The following is a 19,343-nucleotide window of genomic DNA, read 5'->3' as shown; positions in this document are numbered from 1 at the left end:
TGCGCCATTTGCGCCATTTTGCGCCAGACGCATGTGTCTGCGCCATCCTGCGCCATGTTGCAGAAACTGCGCCACAGCCAATACCTCGCGCCATTATGCGCCAAATCGCAAAACGTGCGCCAAATCGCAAAACGTGCGCCAAAAAACTCTGCTCCTCAGCAAAATTGAAATTGTTCCCGTGCTTATCTAAGACACAAGCTGAAGTGCAATGCAAACTGATCTGAGCTGCTCCTAGCCTTCTCCAGAATGTAGTTTTAGCTGCTCCCAACATGCTCTAAAACGGCTGTTTCTGCTGCTCCCGTGGCTGCTCCCAAGTACATTTCATGAGTTCCACCCCCGTGTACTGCACAATTGCTAGTGGACACTTGATGCTTCTCTTTGACGCGTCCTTATTTTTCTTTTCCACTGTTACCGTGCCTGAAGGATCGTGGTCTGTTGCTACTACGTTGGCTAGCCGCTTGTCTTGCCACTGGATCGCAGCAACATTTCCCTTCACCTTGTAGTTGTGGTCGCCTTCATTGATTTTCTTTTTGTTCTTCACAACATCAGGAAGACCTTTTCTTTGTGCACGGACAGTTCCCACGGCATATATCCCGTGGTCAAACAGGTTTTGCATGAGTTCGGGTGAACTAAAAAAGTTGTCGAACACTACCAGACACTCCGTCCCGACAAGTTCCTCAGTGAATTTCTGGATTACCCTGTAGCCGAGCCCACCGCCATCGCCCTCTTTGCCCGTGTAGACTTCGAACTGGTTAATAGAGCCAGTTGTAGCATCAGCAAGCACCCATACTTTGAACCCACATTTGATAGGCTTCATGGGCATGTACTGTTTGAATGACTTCCTTCCTTTGAACAGAATCATACTCTCATCAATTGAGTGGTACGCAGATGGCTGGTAGCTACCTCTGAATGTTTCGGAGAGCTCTGTGATAAGAGGTCGAAGTTTGTGCAAAGGGACATGGCCGACGTCTCCTTTTCTAGTCGCTGTCTTGTTGTCGTTGGCATGCAGTGATCGAAGAAGCTGAAAAAGTCGTGCTCTTGGCATCACTGGGCTAACTGATGCCACTCCGAGGTCGCTGTCCGTGGACCAGTAGTCCCGTCTGTTTTGAAGTTGAAGAATGCCCATTCTGATGAGAATATCTAGGAATCCTTTCATTTCTTCAGCTGCGGTATCCTGCCAAGCTTTCGTTTTGGTTTCTTTGGCGTATATGTTCGTTTGCTCAACGAGTATGGTCAAAGCACCTCCGAACAGGGCATCAAAGATCATTATTGGCGTGTGCGTTGGAGGAAGCTTAGGAGTTGCAGGTGTTTAACAGCAATAATCGGGAATGTTGCTTCGGTGGGGAAGCGAACGTATTGTCCACTCACTTGCAGTCTCTTCATCATCACTGGCGTCATCACTTGAGTGCACATCATACGCACTCACCTGTGCTGCTCCTTGTGACGCTGTGCTACTCGGCTGGACTTCCGAACGGGTTACCGCACCCGACGGAACATCGTCGCCGTCTTCTTCTTCCTCGCTGTCACTTGACTGATTTGGGTCATCAGGCAGGGAGAAAAAGACATCCAGTGCCTCGTCCACTGACAAGAACTTCGACATATGTGGAGAAACAAGCGCAGGTATAATGTTCTGCTAAAGGCCCATAGGGAAATATATTCCCACCACCTATGGTCGGGAAAAACCATTACAGCATCTAATGAACGCAATGAACATGCTTATAAGTGGTTAAAATCGATGCACGAGATGCCGTAGAGACATTAATTAAATATATGCACCTTTAGAAGTTGTTTTTTGCCGTCCTCAGGCTAAAGTTTCTTCGGCAAATTGTACGAGCACAAAGAGCCGAAGCCATGCCACCTTGCCGGGAAAAAACCATTCTCGCCGCCTAGTGGATGCACCAAAAACCTTCAAAATAATTTTGTGTAGTTTGTTAGGCATGTGGCTAGATGGCGCCACAATACAGAAAAAATAAAAAATTTGCATCAGTTGTTTATGGCGCCTTTTTCGAAGTGGGAAGCATATTCCCTTTGGGCTTTTAAGGGCTAAGCAAGTTGGTTAGTCTTGAATGAATTATTTTCTCAAGACCCTCAGAGAGTATCGGTAAAATTGATATCGACCTATAGTTAGTGAGGTTGTTTTTGTCACCACCTTTGTGCAGCTCCGTTACTTCTGCCTTTTGCACTTTTGGAAAAACACTGGTTGTTAAAACGAGGTTAAAAATGTACGTGAGTGGAGGAGCAAATATATCAATGGCATATTTGATGGGTTTAATTTGCAATCCACTTATGTTCTGGGATCAGCAGTTTTTAAGATTTAGGAACATGCTAATCACTTCACTTATTGTAGTAGGAAAAAACGTAGATTCATTAGGAACATATCGCGATGTTACCGACGGATCTATGCTATAATTTGCTGGTTGTACCAAATTTACGAAGCAATCATTAAAAGTGGTAGCAACCTGTAAGTCGGGCAGTTTGCTTCCATCTAGTTCAACATTATAACGAGAACATTTTTCAACTGGTTTTATAAAATGTGAGTTTCCATAAAATATCTCCCTTTTGTCTTACGGTATTATTGAACAGATTGTTATACAGTCGAACCTCGATATAACGAACTTCAATGTAACGAAATCTTCGATTTAACGAAGTATTTTATTTTTCATAATTTCTTGCCCATAGACCCCATGTATTTTTAGTCTCTATATAACGAAGTCTAAGTCTATAACGAAGTGCCATTGCCATAGAAGGCAATAAATAAATCAACTCTAAAAAACAACTTCGCAAACAAATTGTGGTTAAAAAAAAAAATTATGCGCAAACGCGAGCGCTTGATAGGTTACTTAACGGGGACAGGCCTTCCAACGTTCCCAGGCTGCCCGAGGATGCGGCGCCGGTAGCACCGGCGAGGCATGCGGCAAAGCGGATTCCGCGAGGTTGGCCAGAAAATGCCGAGCAAAAAGTTAACGCGGCATACCAGCATCACCACTGACATTCACTGATAACCATAGTCCACTCCACTGCACCGCGGGTAGCGCGGGAGCCAACTTCAGCGGGGGAGCGACGTGATGGCGCGACCGCACGGGCAGTGCCATCTAGGAGAAGACCGAAAAGACCGATTATCATCTTGCGAGCGTGGGCGCAAGCGGCGCAAGCATCACTGTGGGCGCAAGGGTGGCAAGGGGGCAAGTAAACTGTGCGGTGAAGAGTGCTGTGTAGGTTGGAAACATTGGCACCGCCTAAACTGCCTAAACTAAACAGCTTTATTTTTTAACCGGGCGGTTCACTTACGTGCTTGCTGCCATAAGGAAACGTAAAGTTCTTTCTTTGGATGAGAAAGCAAACGTTTTGGACGCCATCCTGAAGAAACTGCCGAGATCACGAGCACTCGGGAAGTGCTCGACGCAATGGACGTCCTGAGGAGGTACACGGCGTCGCATGGGCAGCAGGATGCCGTGCAAGCGCTCTGGGCGCTCGAACGCCGTATGACGCCGCTGCTACTGTCGGACAAGGCGCAAGCAAAACTCGCGGACTACTTCGCCCATAAATAAATGTCATTTTCGGTGAGTTTTCATACCCGTAAAATGTTTCGGAATTTTTTTTCGCATGCTAAAGCCAAATTTCGATTTAGCGAAATTTCAATGTAACGAAGTAAATTGCGAATTTTACCGACTTCGTTACATCGAGGTTCAACTGTAGTAATTCAATTTAGCATGTTTCAGTACGGAATTCAGTTTGTTACGGAAAGATTTATAATCACATAATTGACTTGGATCCCTGTTTTTAATAAATTTTTTAAAAAGATTTTTTTTACGGTATGTTTATTTTACGAACTGGTTCAGGTGTGACCCATGGCGTTCTCGACTTTTTGCTTTTCCCTATTTGTTATATGAAAAACAATTTTCATGAATCCTAGTTAAAGAAGACAAGAAAATGTTATGAGCTTCATCTGCTGTTTCTTTATGTATACTAAGCTCCAGTCAGTATTACCTATGGCATTAAAAAACATGTCCAATCTTTGGGCATTCATTTGTTGAGCAAATATTGGTTCCTGTAGTGGTATTGATGTTTTACTGCGAAATTTTCTAATAAATGAAAAAAAAAATGGTGAAAGGGTCGCTGACATCACTGAGTATTACGCCAGAATACCCATGTTCATTATCATTATTTGTTATGAAGAGGTCAAATGTTAGACATTCGATTAAATTGTTAAAACCATTTGATTCGAGAATAGAGGTAAATAGAGTTTGCGAAGCAGATACAGTGGACAGGTCTATATTGAAGTCTCCACTCATTAACAATGTATATATTTGTTGACGCATACAAAATCAAGAAATTGCTCCAGAAACACACTTTCTTTGGCGCTGCACAGTAACCGCCCCTCTTGGCGTACAAGTGGTACAAGTACAGTGTAGCAGAGGCAACACATTGCACTCAGGAGTCAATTGAGATTTGTGTCATTGTACATTATTTATTATATCTGTGTTGTGTGGTTAAGCAGCTGCTCTCGCAAGTGTGTCGACTTGAATGTACTTTCTTCTACACTTCTTTTCATCCTGAGATGGACTAACTGCAAAGCCTACAATCGTGAACGAGTAGCTGTGGTACTCCCGGTGAACGTGCGCTCGTGCAGCCGAGGTAGTATGATTCAATGCAAGGAGCTCGCGCTTGTAACCTCACAGGCTAGTTGATGTTAGGATGAGACGAAGTATTGGTAAGTTATTCTTTATTTCAATATCTCAAGTTTCTACGTTACATAAACATATCTTGAAATTGCAAAGATATCTGTCGTTATTGCACTTATGGGCTATCGGTCATTGTAGGGCATGACTATGTTGTTTTAAGAGAGGACGAGCTGCGCTAAAGGGAAAGTCCAGTTTAACTAGGGAAGGTGTCGTTAGGCACGCTTGAACTGCACTTATTGACAGGTTTTTTTGCAGTGAACAGTGTTCCAGGTGAAACAATTTTTTATTTACACAAAATATGGAGGTGTATCAAGTTTGTACAGTACTGTGTTTGGTACTTGTATGCAAGTGCATGGTTGTTCATTATGTTTCTCATTTGGTTAAACTTCCTAGTATAAAATAAACCTCGAAATTAAAAAAAAATTGTCATTGCATCGCTAAAGAAATTGCAATGCTATGTACGTGTACCCCATATCTTTCACTGAGGCACCACAGAAAGTTCTGATGATTTATGGAAAAAAATAGGTAGGTGAGGAAACTGAATAATCAACACGTCTGGTGCACTTCAGGTGGTGTCTTCATAGGTAGAGAATTTGACACAGCTTACACAAATCTGCAGTTGCCAAATTTTTTGTGTTTTTTTCACACCTGAATAGTTCTCACCCAAGATACTACGTAATGGAATGAGCTAGTGTGGGCCAGTTGGGCCTCCACTTAAATGGTAAAATCTGTTTTCTAGTGCTAATCCGTATGAGTAAAGTGAAACAAAGCATGAATGTTGTGTTTGGACCAAAAAATCGTACAGGATACTGTACACTTCTGCAGTGTGATGAGAGTACTAGAAAGTGTACAATACAAGGAGTACATAATAGTGTCATAAAAATTGGAAACATGTCAATCATTCATTCAAACCAAACGGACACAAACAAAGCGAGGGTTGAAGGTGGTTCTATGGGAACATTCACGGAAAACCACGTCCCACAGAATGTACTATATTACAATTTGGAACATGTTAAAATCGAATTCTATTTAAAAAATTTAAATCTTGGAATCCTTTCCCCCATCTTGAATTTTTACTCATGTTGGTGCAACATTGTATGTTTTCCGTAGTATGGCTGCCTTTTCCAAAACACGTCCCCGTGCACGCCAATGCTCTTGATGAAGAGGGCAGTGTCGTTTCAGCCCAGAAACATTGGATAGGCTGCAGTTGCCCGATTGTCTTTTGCACTGACCGGAGTGCCCCTTTGTGGGTGAGCCGCACAGACCCAGACCGCCAACAGATGGTGTCCCTTCCTGAAGCATGGAGCTGCACTCTCTAAGCAGTTCTAGCACTCAGGTTATCTTGGCTGGTGCAGTAGTAGGAAAAGCTTTTTCCCCTTTCAAATTCAGCTGGGACTTTTGCTTTCAGCACTCTTATTCCCAACTTTTCCCGATGTTTCAAGTCTGGGAGTGTGGTGTCTGTGGCTCTGCAATCTTTACTCACATTAGCCGCAAGATGTCCACACCTTTCCGATGGGGTGGCTACTGCAAGATCCGAGACAGTTAAGCTGTCAAGGCTCATTAATGGGCCATTCCTATAAGAGGCAGGCAGCCTGTGGAAGCACCAACCTTGGATATTCAAAATTATGGCACCAAAGTGTTTGCAGGGCAGTCTCGTCTTCTGAAAATCAGGGCAACTGCAGCTTGTTGTGGTGAACTGTGCAAGGTAAGAAGCATTTGCCGATGCAGCACTTTGAACATGAAATATGCCACTAGGCTCATCTGTGATTATGTGGTCCGCATCAATGTCCCCGGCAGCATGTAGACTTGCCATTATGTGCTTGACCACGGCACGTGGCCTGTTGTGCAGGAATGTTGGTACAGACTAGTGATAAACTCTGTGGCCTGAGGAGAAGTGCAAGTTGTCTTTTGAGAAATGTTTCTCCCTGTCACTCAGAAATGTCTTCATCATCTGCAGCAGACTTATCAGGCTCTTTCGTCCACTGTGGCATTTTAAGTAGTGCTCTTTGAGCATCTTGTTTTGGGCTTCTGTATTAGTTCTAACAGTTAGCTCACTCTTGAAGCAGGAAGCCCACATTTCTTTTACATTTAACCACTGTCCCTCCACATAGATCTGCAGCTTTCGAATCGATTTCCAGATGGTGGAAGTTAGAGGCACTCGACTTCCACCATCTGGTGGAAGTCGAGTGCCTCTAACGGCAAAATATCCCTTTAAAAAAAAAACAAGTTTTCAAATGCCCAGCCGCGTAGGTGGCTGGCGCATCTGTGTTGATCTTCTGAGAAGAGGTGGAATGCCCCCCGTGTCTTGGTCCCGTGTGCAACTAAGCGGCGTGGCAGGCGAGTTTGGAGGGCCTGCCTCCGGCGTTGCAGGATCGTTCTGACTCTCTTGAAACGTGATTGGAAAGTCGTCACTGGAAATCGGAGATGGTGAACCATTTCGCTGACTGATGCCGGAGGAAAGGGAAAACTTCCTCGATGTTTTTATGTGCCTGTGGCTCTCGTCTCGATACATAGATATTGCCTCTTGCTCCTTGGGTATATTGTCTCGGGTGTGTGTGTGATCCTGACATTCTGCATGCCGCCCATTTTTTATGAATACGGCTGTACCTTCCCCTCTTCTGCTTTGTCGTGTGAAACAAAACTTACTGAAACCATCCAGATGATAACATTTAGTTGCTCACTCATGAGCGTTGGTCTCCGATAGTACAAACACAATAACGTTGGCGATGACACCTCTTATCAAAAAAACAGAACTGGTCCCAATATTTTCTAATGATCCGAATATTTACGTGTACCACAGTATATATCAAATTTGGGGGTTTTACGTGCCAAACCTACGACGGGCATCTGGCACGCCCCAGCGGAGGACTGAGGATTAATTTCGACCACCTGGGGATCTTTTGACGTGCAACCGAAAGCTCGGTTACACGGCGCCTTCTCCGCAATAAGCCTCCGTCATATTGCGGGCACCTCGGTCGGGATTCGAACCCGCCACCTGGGGATCCGTAGGCCGGCGCTCTCGCCTCGGAGCCACCGAGGCGGCTCACAGTATATATGATGCCGCCGTCCAGTGCCAAGTTACTCATAAGGCTCAAAAAATCCGATAGTCAGCCTAAAAAAAAAACCTGAGACGAAGTCACCAAGTTACACTATTTCTTCCAGGTCAGCGTGTCAGTAAATTCAGATGGGACGGCCTTTCTTGTCCATCTTTGCAAAGACATTGACGTCCCTTACCTACACAAACTTCAAGTGCATTTCTCTGGCGTGGGAATGGGCCATCCAGAAGAGCTCTCGGTAGAGCCTAGTGAGGTTGCCATTGAAATACAGACGCTGCAGCGATGACCCCTTGCTTAGTGCGTGCAACCTACAGCAAGCCGTCATCCACTTTTTCTTGCCGCCAACCGGTTGGAACCTCACCAAAACTGGTGGGGTCCGCTTTTTCCACTCGGGAGGCGGTGTATGGCAAGCACCTGAACGGCCGGAAATTTGAGACGCCCGCTCTTCGCGCAATGTCTGCAATGATTTCCCCAAGGTGTTCTTGAGGTCACTGAGGCAGGCATTGAATCTCCAGATTAGGGAGGCGGCCATACTGCTCGTTGGTGTTAAGCTCTTCTTTGAGAGCCTAGATCTCTTTGGCCTGCTCATGCATATGGCCTCTCAGCTCCATCACCTCAGCCCTGACCTCGTTAATGACCTGGTTATTAGCCGTGACCGCTGCCAAAAGTGTGTTGTACTGGGCAGAAAACAATTCCATTGAGGCCTGGACTCCACTGATTGTCTTTCATCTGCTTGACGACGCGCCTTAATGCCAAAAGGATGTCCACTTTCAAGGAAGCTGCTGGAGCGAGTCTATATGCTAGCCCTCATCATCAGGAGCTCTTTCAAAATGGAAGAGAGCTGTGACGGCCATGCGTCACATTCGGTGTTCCTGGTGTCGTTTTCCCTGCAGAATGATATTAATGGCTCTTTGCCTCACCCATCCTCAGCCTTCTGTGATCCTCGAGCACATCTTCCCGATGTGGCAGGAGGCTAAGCAGAAGGCGCACCTTATCATCCTGCCGTTCCTCAAAAGGGCCTTGGAGCACACAGAACATTCCGAAGTTTGTCACGCTGCATCACGATACAAAAATGAATGTATAAAAAAAACAATAGCCAAAGACAATGAGGTGGGCCAGCTGGTTGTGCCCCTGTGAGAAACACAAATAAAAACAAAGCCAACAAAAAAACAAAAAAAGAAACAACTGTAGTTGGTCAGCTAGCTTTACCCCTGACAGGAACAGTCAATGGTTGTGGGCGCCGGTGCAACAAAATAGTCCACTGGCTCCTGCGCTCTTGCATACTCATTGCGCGGCCGAGGTCGGAGGCAATCGGATGCGAACGGCCCCGGCCTCGACTGGGCAGTGCAGCCTGCTCCCCCCGCTGGTTCCACTTTCGGTGAATGAGCCACCTCACCGCTAGCTGAACACCGTGCCGAGCAGAAAGACCGTTGCGGAGATAGCATCCACGCACAGTCAGTATGTCAATAAATCAATCAATCGCTGACAAGCAATCAATGACAATCAATCAATCAATTAGTGTTTGAGTGTCCAGGAACAACCCCTTGAGTCTTAGCTCTGGCACACTTGTGAGACAAAAAAAAAGGAAATTAAAATGGAAACACCAGGGCAATGGTGGAATGGAGTTCACCAGTCTTAAATGTACTGAGTCCTGACATGTACAGTCTTACATTCAACTGAAAAAAATAAGATGTTTACGAATCTCTAACGCAAAATTGGAGTGCAGCTCTTGAGGAGGAGGGGGAAGGGTACGGAGGGGAGGGAATGCCCCTCTTCCTCTATCCCCTCCTCTCCCGTCCTCCTCCAAGTCAGTTTCCTTGCTAACTTTAGCAAGGAAAAATAACTTGCACCTATGAAGAAATTCAATTGCTCCGCTAGATGTAGCGGGGAATTGAATCGGTGTTAAGGTCACGTGACATCAGTTTTCCCGCTAAATTTAGCGCGGTTATGCTGATATCGCAAAACATGGAAACGGGCACCTTAGAGCTGTGTTCTAATATTAAATATATTAGTATTGCTATATTAATACCAGTGTGACATCAGGAAAGTCGCAAATTAGAAGACAGTTGGAGAAGTCAGAACAAGCAGATGAACAACGTAGAAGCTACAACAAAGCTTGCATATTCTAAACAAATGCAAGTACATGATATTGTAGTGACACACAAGTACTTATCAACCCTTTTCAAGCATTAACTGCCTGCAAACAGAATGACCAAAAGTTCTGCAGCATATACAAAAAATAGAGTGCATCAGAGTACATGTTGTAGAACTCGGTCAATCTAAGAATAGGGCTTAATCGATTACAATGACGAGAGGTATAAAAGAATGATTGATGTCGTGTAAGCGCACGTGACACTCTAAGGCTCACTTCTAACAAAAGGCGGGGAGCGTTAATAAAATCGTGAAGAGCTCTGAATAAGAGCAACATGTTTACCTTAGCCCGGCACTGATGCAGGCTCAGCAAGTTCACAAGTTCAAAATCAGTTTCATAATTGAAGTTATGTGGACCACTCTTAACGTAGTGATGTTCAAAGATGGAAATGAACTTTTGAACTTTGTCGAGTGCCAAGGAGTTTTAGAAATGCTGTTCAATGCAACTGAGGCATACCCAAGTTGTGATCTCGCGAACGAATGGTGCAGTGTCGGAAACGTAAACGGAATTTTAAATTCTTTTGTTATGATATATGTGGTGCTAATGTGCTGAGAGACGAGTTCATAACTGTTTTTATGGGATCACCGAATCGTAAGCTTGAATCAAACGTAACTCACTGGTCCCTCATCCCAAATACAAGCGTTAAGAACTCACTGCGGATGCTGTACGCGAAAATGGTATTCAATGTTTTCCGTGAAAATGTCTTAATCATGGTTTTCGATTGGTTAAGACAAATATCATTAACCGAGCACCAGTTCTAAAAGGAACATGCATCCTCTTGAAGCTCAATGCAATCATCACTGCGAATTATTTGTTTGTAGAGTTTTATGTCATCTGAATACTGCAGAAATAAAGGCTTAGAAAACAGGGGGGAAGCGCTGTTTACGAAAGCAGAGAACCCGAGGGGACCTAAAACAGATCCCTGAGAAATTTCAGAGGAAGCCCTGTAGAATGAAGAGGCTATGTTGTTAACCCGGATGTACGCGATTCTTTTTGTCAGGTGGTCTTTAATCCAGTCCAGAAGTGAGCCACACACTCCATAGGCGGAACGCTTCGCTAAGAGAATAGTGTGGTTAACAATGTCGAAGGCCTTGCTCAAGTCAAAGCGGATAACGTCCAGCTGACCTTTATTACAAACGACCTGAGAAGGGGTGGACATTAATGTTGCGAGGTTTGTAGCAGTTGACCGGCCGGACATTAAACCGTTTGTATTAGGGATGGCTATGTTGCGAAACTTAAGAGACGAGAATTGATGTATGACCATTTCAAAGTGCTTGGAAAATGAAGGAACAAGAGAGAGATAGGTCTATAGTTAAGGACATCAGCCCTATTTTCTGTCTTTAATATTGGAACCACAACAGCTATTCTTCATTTTTCTGGAAATATCCCCGACCTCAGGAAGTTATTAAGTACAGTGCACAAAATGGATAAGATTTAGTATTTCTGAGGGTATTCTGGCGCTCCAGCAGATAATGTGGCTCTCATTTTCTTAATACATAACGCAACACATTCTTTATCGACATGAATGCTACTGAGTAGGTTGCCGAACCCAGTCAAATGAAACAACGTAGGAGACGTCGAGTCGGAGCTGTTTTTATAGACTAAACCAAGATGAGCTGTAAACAACTACGTACACTCACCGCATCGCCTCCATGAAATTCGGAAGCTATCTCCGATCTTACTGGCGTACCTCCAGAATCTCTTTGGATATTTCACAATATCCTATTCTACAGACTCGCGGTGAAGTTTTTGATCACAGTTAAAAAACGGTTGAATTGTTTTCTACCGCTCTTAATTCTGCTTCCCACTTTGAGAGGCAGTTTTTTTTGTTTTTTTTCTATGCAAGAAGTCTTTTTTGACCAAGAGAGATTTTAGTTCTAAGGATAACCAGTTAGGAAAGTGAGAATTTTTTGACGTTCTTAAAGGGACACTGACAGGGTATTTATGCTCGCCGAGGTTTTTAGTTGTACGTGACATCTGAGAGCTCAACTACCCAGAACAGAATTTGCGGCTCGAAATTCGGTTTCTTTCCGCCCGAAAACCGCCGATCAAGAACTGGCCGGTTCGAGTCTCGCTCACTCTCTTTTTCGCGGTCACGGGCCGTTTTCTAAGGTATCGATGCGACCACCAAATTTAATCAAAGTCGTGCGTCGCTGAAGGCACACACTCATTATTAAAAATAGAAAAAAATATGAAACCCATTTTTGTGGCTTCTAACAAGCTGTAAATACGTTGATTGAAAAAAAGCCGTTTACAACTCCCTGTAACGCCGAATTAGAGCGCAGCTCTTGAGGAGGAGGAGGGAAGGGTACTGGGGGGTGGGTCAAGTGACCTCGGGGGCGGGGGGTCACGTGACCTTGGGGCGTCACGTGACGTCGCGGGGGTCACGTGACCTGGGGCCACGTGACGATACCGATGACGTCATCAGTAGCGTCACTGATGACGCCATCAGTGATGATGATGACGATGCGGATGCCGGTGACGTCACTAATGACGTCATCAGTGATGATGATGATGACGACGCGGATGCCGGTGACATCATCAGTGACGTCACTGATGACGTCATCAGTGGCTATGACGTCAACGGGGGGTCACGTGACCTCGGGGGTATCCCCAGGTCACGTGACCCCAGGGGGGGTCACTTGACCTGGGTAACCATCGTGACCCTCGTGAGGGTAACCCTAGTAACCCTTGTGAGGGCAACTCTCGTGACCCTCGTGAGGGTAACTCTCGTGACCCTCGTGAGGGTAACTCTCGTGACCCTCGTAAGGGTAACTCTCATAACCCTCGTGACCCTCGTGAGGGTAACCCTCGTGAAGGTTACCCTCACGAGGGTTACTAACCCTCGTAACCCTCGTGAGGGTTACGAGGGTAAGTAACCCTCGTGAGGGTAACTCTCATAACCCTCGTGACCCTCGTGAGGGTAGCCCTCGTGAAGGTTACCCTCACGAGGGTTACTAACCCTCGTGAGGGTTAGTAACCCTCACGAGGGTCACGAGGGTTACTAACCCTCGTAACCCTCGTAACCCTCACGAGGGTTACGAGGGTTAACCCTCGTGAGGGTAACCCTCGTGAAGGTAACCCTTTTGAGGGTAACTAACTCTCGTAACCCTCGTGAGGGTTACGAGGGTAAGTAACCCTCGTGGCCCTCGTGATCCTCGTGAGGGTAACCCTCATGAGATTAACCCTCGTAACCCTCGAAACCCTCACGAGGGTTACGAGGGTTGCGGTTACGCCGACGCCGACGGCGACGCCGCTCAAGCCGGGAACGGGCCCCTAAGAGCTGCGCTCTAAAAAAAGTTCCACAGACAACCGGAAGCATTCTGTGTGTTCGTCGTTTCGCGTATCGTGGGACTCGCGGGGACGGCGATGGCAGCGGACGACGGGCGTGGGACCTCTATTTCAGAACTGTCGTTCGCGGTACCGGCGGATTCTGTCTACCGTTAAAAGAGAAATTTGGGACTGATCAAAAGAATTGGTATTCATCCCGTACGACACGCCCGGCCACCAAGCCGATTTGCACGAAAACGTCGCCGAGCCGTCGCTCCCTTCTCGTGGCTGAAGACATCGCTCGCGCAAACGTCAAGCACGACGTGTCTACTTCGAGTTGAGTATGCACGCGTACGATTTCTTTACTACGTGAGAATGTCACCAATGCGCGGTGCATCCCGACTTCGACCCAGGAGTGCTTTTGCTAGAGAAAAATCGACAGCAAACTTTCCAACTTACAGTTTACCGGCTGAATTGTTACTAAGGAAAGAGATCCACCAGAAAAGTGATGCCCCAGTAGCTCAGTGGGAAAGACGTCCGGTTCACACGCGGTAGGACCGGGTTCGATCCCCCGTGAAACTTTATTTTTTTTTCTTCAAACAATTTCTGATGTTTACATATATATATATATTTTTTTACAATCATCACTGAAGAAAGAAACTAATGTTGTGGACGATACTTCGCTGATTTAAATGGTATGGGATTTCCGTTTTGACACCTGCGAGCTCAATGTAATCACTTTCCACAAAATGCAAGGAGCATATAAATCAGGTAACGTCCGCTTTCCGAGGTGCCCGTATATGTTCTACAGGAATTGCAGCCAGCCGTTGGTCCCGATCCCATTGATCTTTCGGAAACTCTGTCGCACAATGCCACTTTTTTTCGGATTCAGGAAATGTGAGCCAGCTCGTCACGCAACATCTTGGGTGTATTCTTTTCGGAGCCGATCATGGAAATTCACCACGGGCACTCACTACTCATCTCCAACTCCTCAATGTACAAAACAACTCATCTTGGAGTACAGAACAACGAGCGGAACAAACATAACTGCAAAACAATCGCACGGCGAGCAGTTCCCGCACGCCCCATCGCACGCTGCATGTCCTGTCGTCTGCTACCGGAGAGGAGAAAAAAAAAACAAAACGCACGGTCGGGTGTAGCCACGTGACTTCCGCCACTCACTCTCTTCTCTCCACTTCTCCGACCTCCGTCGGGTTTCGGTTTCGGTTTCGAGGAGTTGCGTCTTTTGGCTTTATTAAAAAAATACGCTACTCTGTTGCAAAATATTAATTGGGTAGTCCTCCGACACCATAATGAAGCGCCTGGCAAAAAATAAAAATTTTTTTTGGGGGGGTGTCAGTGTCCCTTTAATGCAATGCATATTGCCGCGCGCAGGGTCACGGACTTGTAGAAAGTTCTCGTTCATTCTTGCTTTGGACATAACTATCGTTCATCCTTGTTTTTGTTGTTCTAGAAAGTGCTTGTTCATTCTCGCCCCGAGCGCGCTACGCTCGAACCTTCTCCGCCGAATCTTCGAGATAGTGACTCACTCTAGATAAGAGGCCGCCCGCGACCTTGTCGAGTCAGTTTCGCCCCAGCGCTCGACTCCGCTGTCTCGCCGACCTCGACGCTCGCGACGCTTTGTTATTATTTTCTATTCTCCTTTTTGTTTTCGGCACAAGTTCGCCACATTAAACGTTTATTTCTTCCTGTTTATTTATTGTCATTCTGGTCACCACCCGGGACATTTTGGTGGAGGTGCGGGGTACCGCATGCCTGTACAGCGTTCCCCTCCAAGATCCCGCAGTGCAAGTCCGGTACCAAGCCCAGTGAGAAGACCACTCCCCGCGGAACCCGAAACTCGGACCAGCCGACGCATCAAGGGAGAGGATCCTGAATACGGTTTGTTACTGGACAAGCCCAAGCCGAAGAAGACGACGATGGCCGACCAGGCGCAGGCCCCGGCTGCTCCTGCCGTCGTATACCTGCCCGTCGCACCCAAAACTCCGACGCCGTTCCTTGGAGACGCACACGAGGACATCGAGGACTGGCTGCAACACTATGAACGGGTGGCCCGCCATAACGGGTGGTCAGCCGAGCACTGCTTGCAGAATCTTTACTTTTCGATGGAAGGAACTGCGAGGCACTGGTTGGAAAACCACGAGGCTTCTTTGACGTCATGGGAGGTGTGCAAGCAAGAATTAAAGAAGACGTTTGCCTGCCAACACCGACGTGAGAGGGCCGAAGATCTCCTGCGAACAAGGACCCAAGACCTACATGAGAGCGTCACCAGCTTCGTTGAGGATGTTCTCCGCCTGAGCGCCCGCGCCGATCCTCAGGCTACCGAGGAGAAGAAGCTGCACCACTTGATGAGGGGTGTGAAAAGTGAGATATTCGGCGGCCTCATTCGCTATCCCCCGACAACCGTCGACGGGTTCGTCACGGAGGCGACGAATATGGAACGGGCCCTACAAGCACGCGCCAGACACTACCAGCGACACCCCGGCGTAACCACTCTGGCGACATCCGGATCCGACCTTGGCACCACCCTCCCCGGCATCCATGAAATTATCCGTGAAGTCGTCCAGGAGGAACTCAAGAAGCTCCTGCCCGCTGCAGTACGCCCGGCCTCACTCTCCATCGCCGAGGTTGTGCGGGAAGAAGTCCAGAGAACCTTCCAGAAAGAGGCTCCCGTCGTCGTGGCAGCCCCCGAGGAGCCCACGTTGACTTACGCCGCAGTGGCTCGACGGCCACCGCCTCCTCCTCGTCGCGCCTATGTCGCGCCGCCCCGACGTCAGTCTCCTGCGCCGCAGCACGACCGACACCACGACGACCAGGTCCAGTACGCCTGCCCGGAGCCTCGCGCACCCCGCAAGACCGACGTGTGGCGTACGCCCGACCGACGCCCTCTGTGCTTCCATTGCGGGGAAGCGGACCACACCTACCGCCGATGCCCATACCGACGACTCGGGCTTCGCGGGTTCCACCCGAACGACCCGCGACCCCGTTATGGTGAACGCCCTCGGGAGATCGACGAGTACCTGCGACGACCTCAGTCCCCCGAGCCTACGTCCCGCCGAGAGTTCCGGTCGCCGTCGCCACTACGTCCAGCTTCGCCGATGCACCGACCCCGACGTGAAAGCCTGTCGCCCCTCGCTCCTCGCCGGGGAAACTAGGCGCGGCAACCCCTGGAGGTGGAGTTGCCGAAGACGACCGACGCCAAGATCCTCCACGAACGTCGGAGGGCCCCCACTCGAACGCTACCAGAGATCGAAACCACGCCCCTGCAACGGTGTCCAGTAACCTAAACGTCGTCATCGACGGCCACGACGCATCAGCGCTCGTGGACACTGGAGCAGACTACTCAGTCTTGAGTGGGAGGCTCTCCCGCCGCCTTCGGAAAGTCACGACGCCGTGGGATGGACCTCAGATACGAACCGCCGGAGGGCACCTCATCACACCGGTCGGGAGAGGCACTGCTCGCGTCGAGATCCACGGTGAGACGTGCCCTGTCAAGTTCGTCGTTCTGCAAGACTGTTCGAGGGACGTTATCCTCGGAATGGACTTTCTCTGCGAGTATGGCGCCGTCATCGACCTCGGAGCAAACCGGCTGACGCTTCGAAAACCTGCTCCACCACATGAGGACCCCAAAATGACGTCATCCGCGGTACGAGTCCTCGCAAACCATGTGAACCTACCGCCGCAGTCAAGTGTTTTCGTACCTGTCGGGGTCGATGAGACTTTCTGTGGCGACGTTTTGCTCGAAGGAAGCCTCCAGTTGCTTCTAGAAAGAGGGATCGGCATCGCAAGAGGCGTCACGGAGCTCCAAGACGGACGCACTACTGTCGCACTCGTAACGAACTTCCGACAGGAGGCCCAGCACCTTACGAGAGGCACCGCCGTGGGCCACGCCGAGGAACTCCCGGACGCAGCCGCAATCGCCGGAATATCAGAAGACCTCTCTTCGTGGCCACCTAAGACAACGCCGCCTTCGCAGTTTGACATCGACCCAACCCTGCCTACCCCACAACGACGACAACTCAGTGACCTTCTCGCCGAGTTCACTGAGTGCTTCTCCACGTCGTCAAAGGTGCGCCAAACGACCGTTGCGAAACATCGAATTGTCACTGAAGACAACGCGCTTCCTGTGCATCGGTCGCCGTACCGTGTTTCCGTGAAAGAAAGAGAAGTCATCCAGAAGCAGGTCCAAGAAATGCTCGATGACGACATTGTCCAGCCCTCAAGCAGCCCGTGGGCTTCACCGGTAGTCCTGGTGAAAAAGAAAGACGGGACTCTTCGGTTCTGCGTGGACTATCGCCGACTAAACGCCGTAACGAAAAAGGACGTCTACCCGCTGCCACGCATCGACGACACTCTGGACCGGCTGCGCCATGCCCGATACTTTTCGTCGATGGACCTGAAGACTGGGTACTGGCAGATCGAGGTCGACGAACGGGATCGTGAGAAGACTGCCTTCGTCACGCCGGACGGACTGTACGAATTTAAAGTGATGCCGTTCGGACTGTGCACAGCACCGGCGACGTTCCAGCGCGTAATGGACACCGTTCTTTCCGGCTTGAAATGGCAAAGCTGCCTCGTCTATCTCGACGACGTCGTGGTATTCGCAAGCGACTTCGACGAGCACCTGAGACGTTTGCGAGCCGTACTACAGGCTATCCAGAATGCTGGACTGACACTAAAGCCGTCAAAATGTCGGTTCGCTTACGGCGAGCTCAAGTTCCTGGGCCATGTCGTGAGTGCTCAGGGTGTAAGCCCTGATCCTTCCAAGACATCTGCTGTTGCAGAATTTCCCAAGTCATCAGACAAGAAAGCCGTAAGAAGATTTCTTGGACTGTGCGCTTACTACAGGCGTTTTGTTCGCGATTTCGCCAAGATTTCTGCACCGCTCACGCATTTGACCAAGGACGACGTGAACTTCCATTGGGGGGAGGAGCAAGAACAAGCGTTCAACGAACTGAGGGAAAGACTCCAGTCGCCCCCTATCCTCAGACACTTCGATCCATCAGCGGAAACGGAAGTTCACACGGACGCCAGCAACGCCGGACTCGGCGCGGTACTCGCCCAAAGACAAGACGGAGCAGAGAGGGTGATCGCTTACGCAAGCCGGGCACTGTCTAAGGCAGAGAAAAATTACTCGACGACCGACAAGGAATGTCTCGCTGTCATCTGGGCGTTAACCAAGTTCCGCCCGTACCTGTACGGGATCCCGTTTCGCGTTGTCACGGACCACCACGCTCTCTGTTGGCTCGCCAACCTCAAGGACCCGTCAGGACGCCTCGCTCGCTGGAGTCTGCGACTGCAAGAATTCGACGTGGCCATTGTGCATAAGTCTGGCCGCAAGCATAACGACGCCGACTGTTTGTCTAGGGCCCCAGTCGAATCTCCTCCCGAAAGCACTGACGACGACGACGACGCCTGTTTTCTCGGTGCAGTGACAGATGCCGACATGGGAGCACTTCAACGAGACGACCCGGAACTTCGCGCCGTGATCGAACACCTCGAAGGCCAGGGAAGTTCAGTTCCGAGAGTCTTGGCCCGAGACTTGTCAAGCTTCGTTCTGCGGCGAGGTGTGCTCTTCAAGAAGAACTTCGGAACGAGCAACCCTGCTTGGCTGCTGGTTGTTCCGGCCAGCCTGCGAGAAGAAATCTTTCAAGCATGCCACGACGACCCGACGGCTGGACACCTTGGCTATAGCCGGACGCTCGCCCGGATTCGTAACAAGTACTACTGGCCGAGACTCCCGAAAACAGTCCATCTGTACACAAGGTCGTGCCATGAGTGCCAACGACGTAAGAGGCCTCCGACGAAGCCAGCAGGACTCCTGCAGCCGATACCTGCCCCAACTAGGCCTTTCCAGCAAGTCGGAATGGATTTGCTTGGGCCGTTCCCAACATCGACGCAAGGAAATCGGTGGATTATCGTCGCGACCGATTATCTTACACGATACGCCGAGACGAAAGCCCTGCCATCGGGAACAGCCGTGGAAGTCGCCAAATTTTTCGTCGAGTCCATTCTCCTTCGACACGGCGCACCTGAAGTACTGATTACAGATCGCGGGTCATCCTTCATGGCCCAGCTGACGCAAGAAGTCCTTCGTCTCAGCCACACCAGCCATCGTCGCACCACGGCGTACCACCCGCAGACCAACGGGCTGACGGAGAG

Source organism: Ixodes scapularis, unplaced genomic scaffold (genome assembly GCF_016920785.2).
Source record: "Ixodes scapularis isolate PalLabHiFi unplaced genomic scaffold, ASM1692078v2 ptg001158l_1___fragment_1__unscaffolded, whole genome shotgun sequence".
NCBI classification, from domain to species: domain Eukaryota; kingdom Metazoa; phylum Arthropoda; class Arachnida; order Ixodida; family Ixodidae; genus Ixodes; species Ixodes scapularis.
This window is presented reverse-complemented; position numbering follows the sequence as displayed.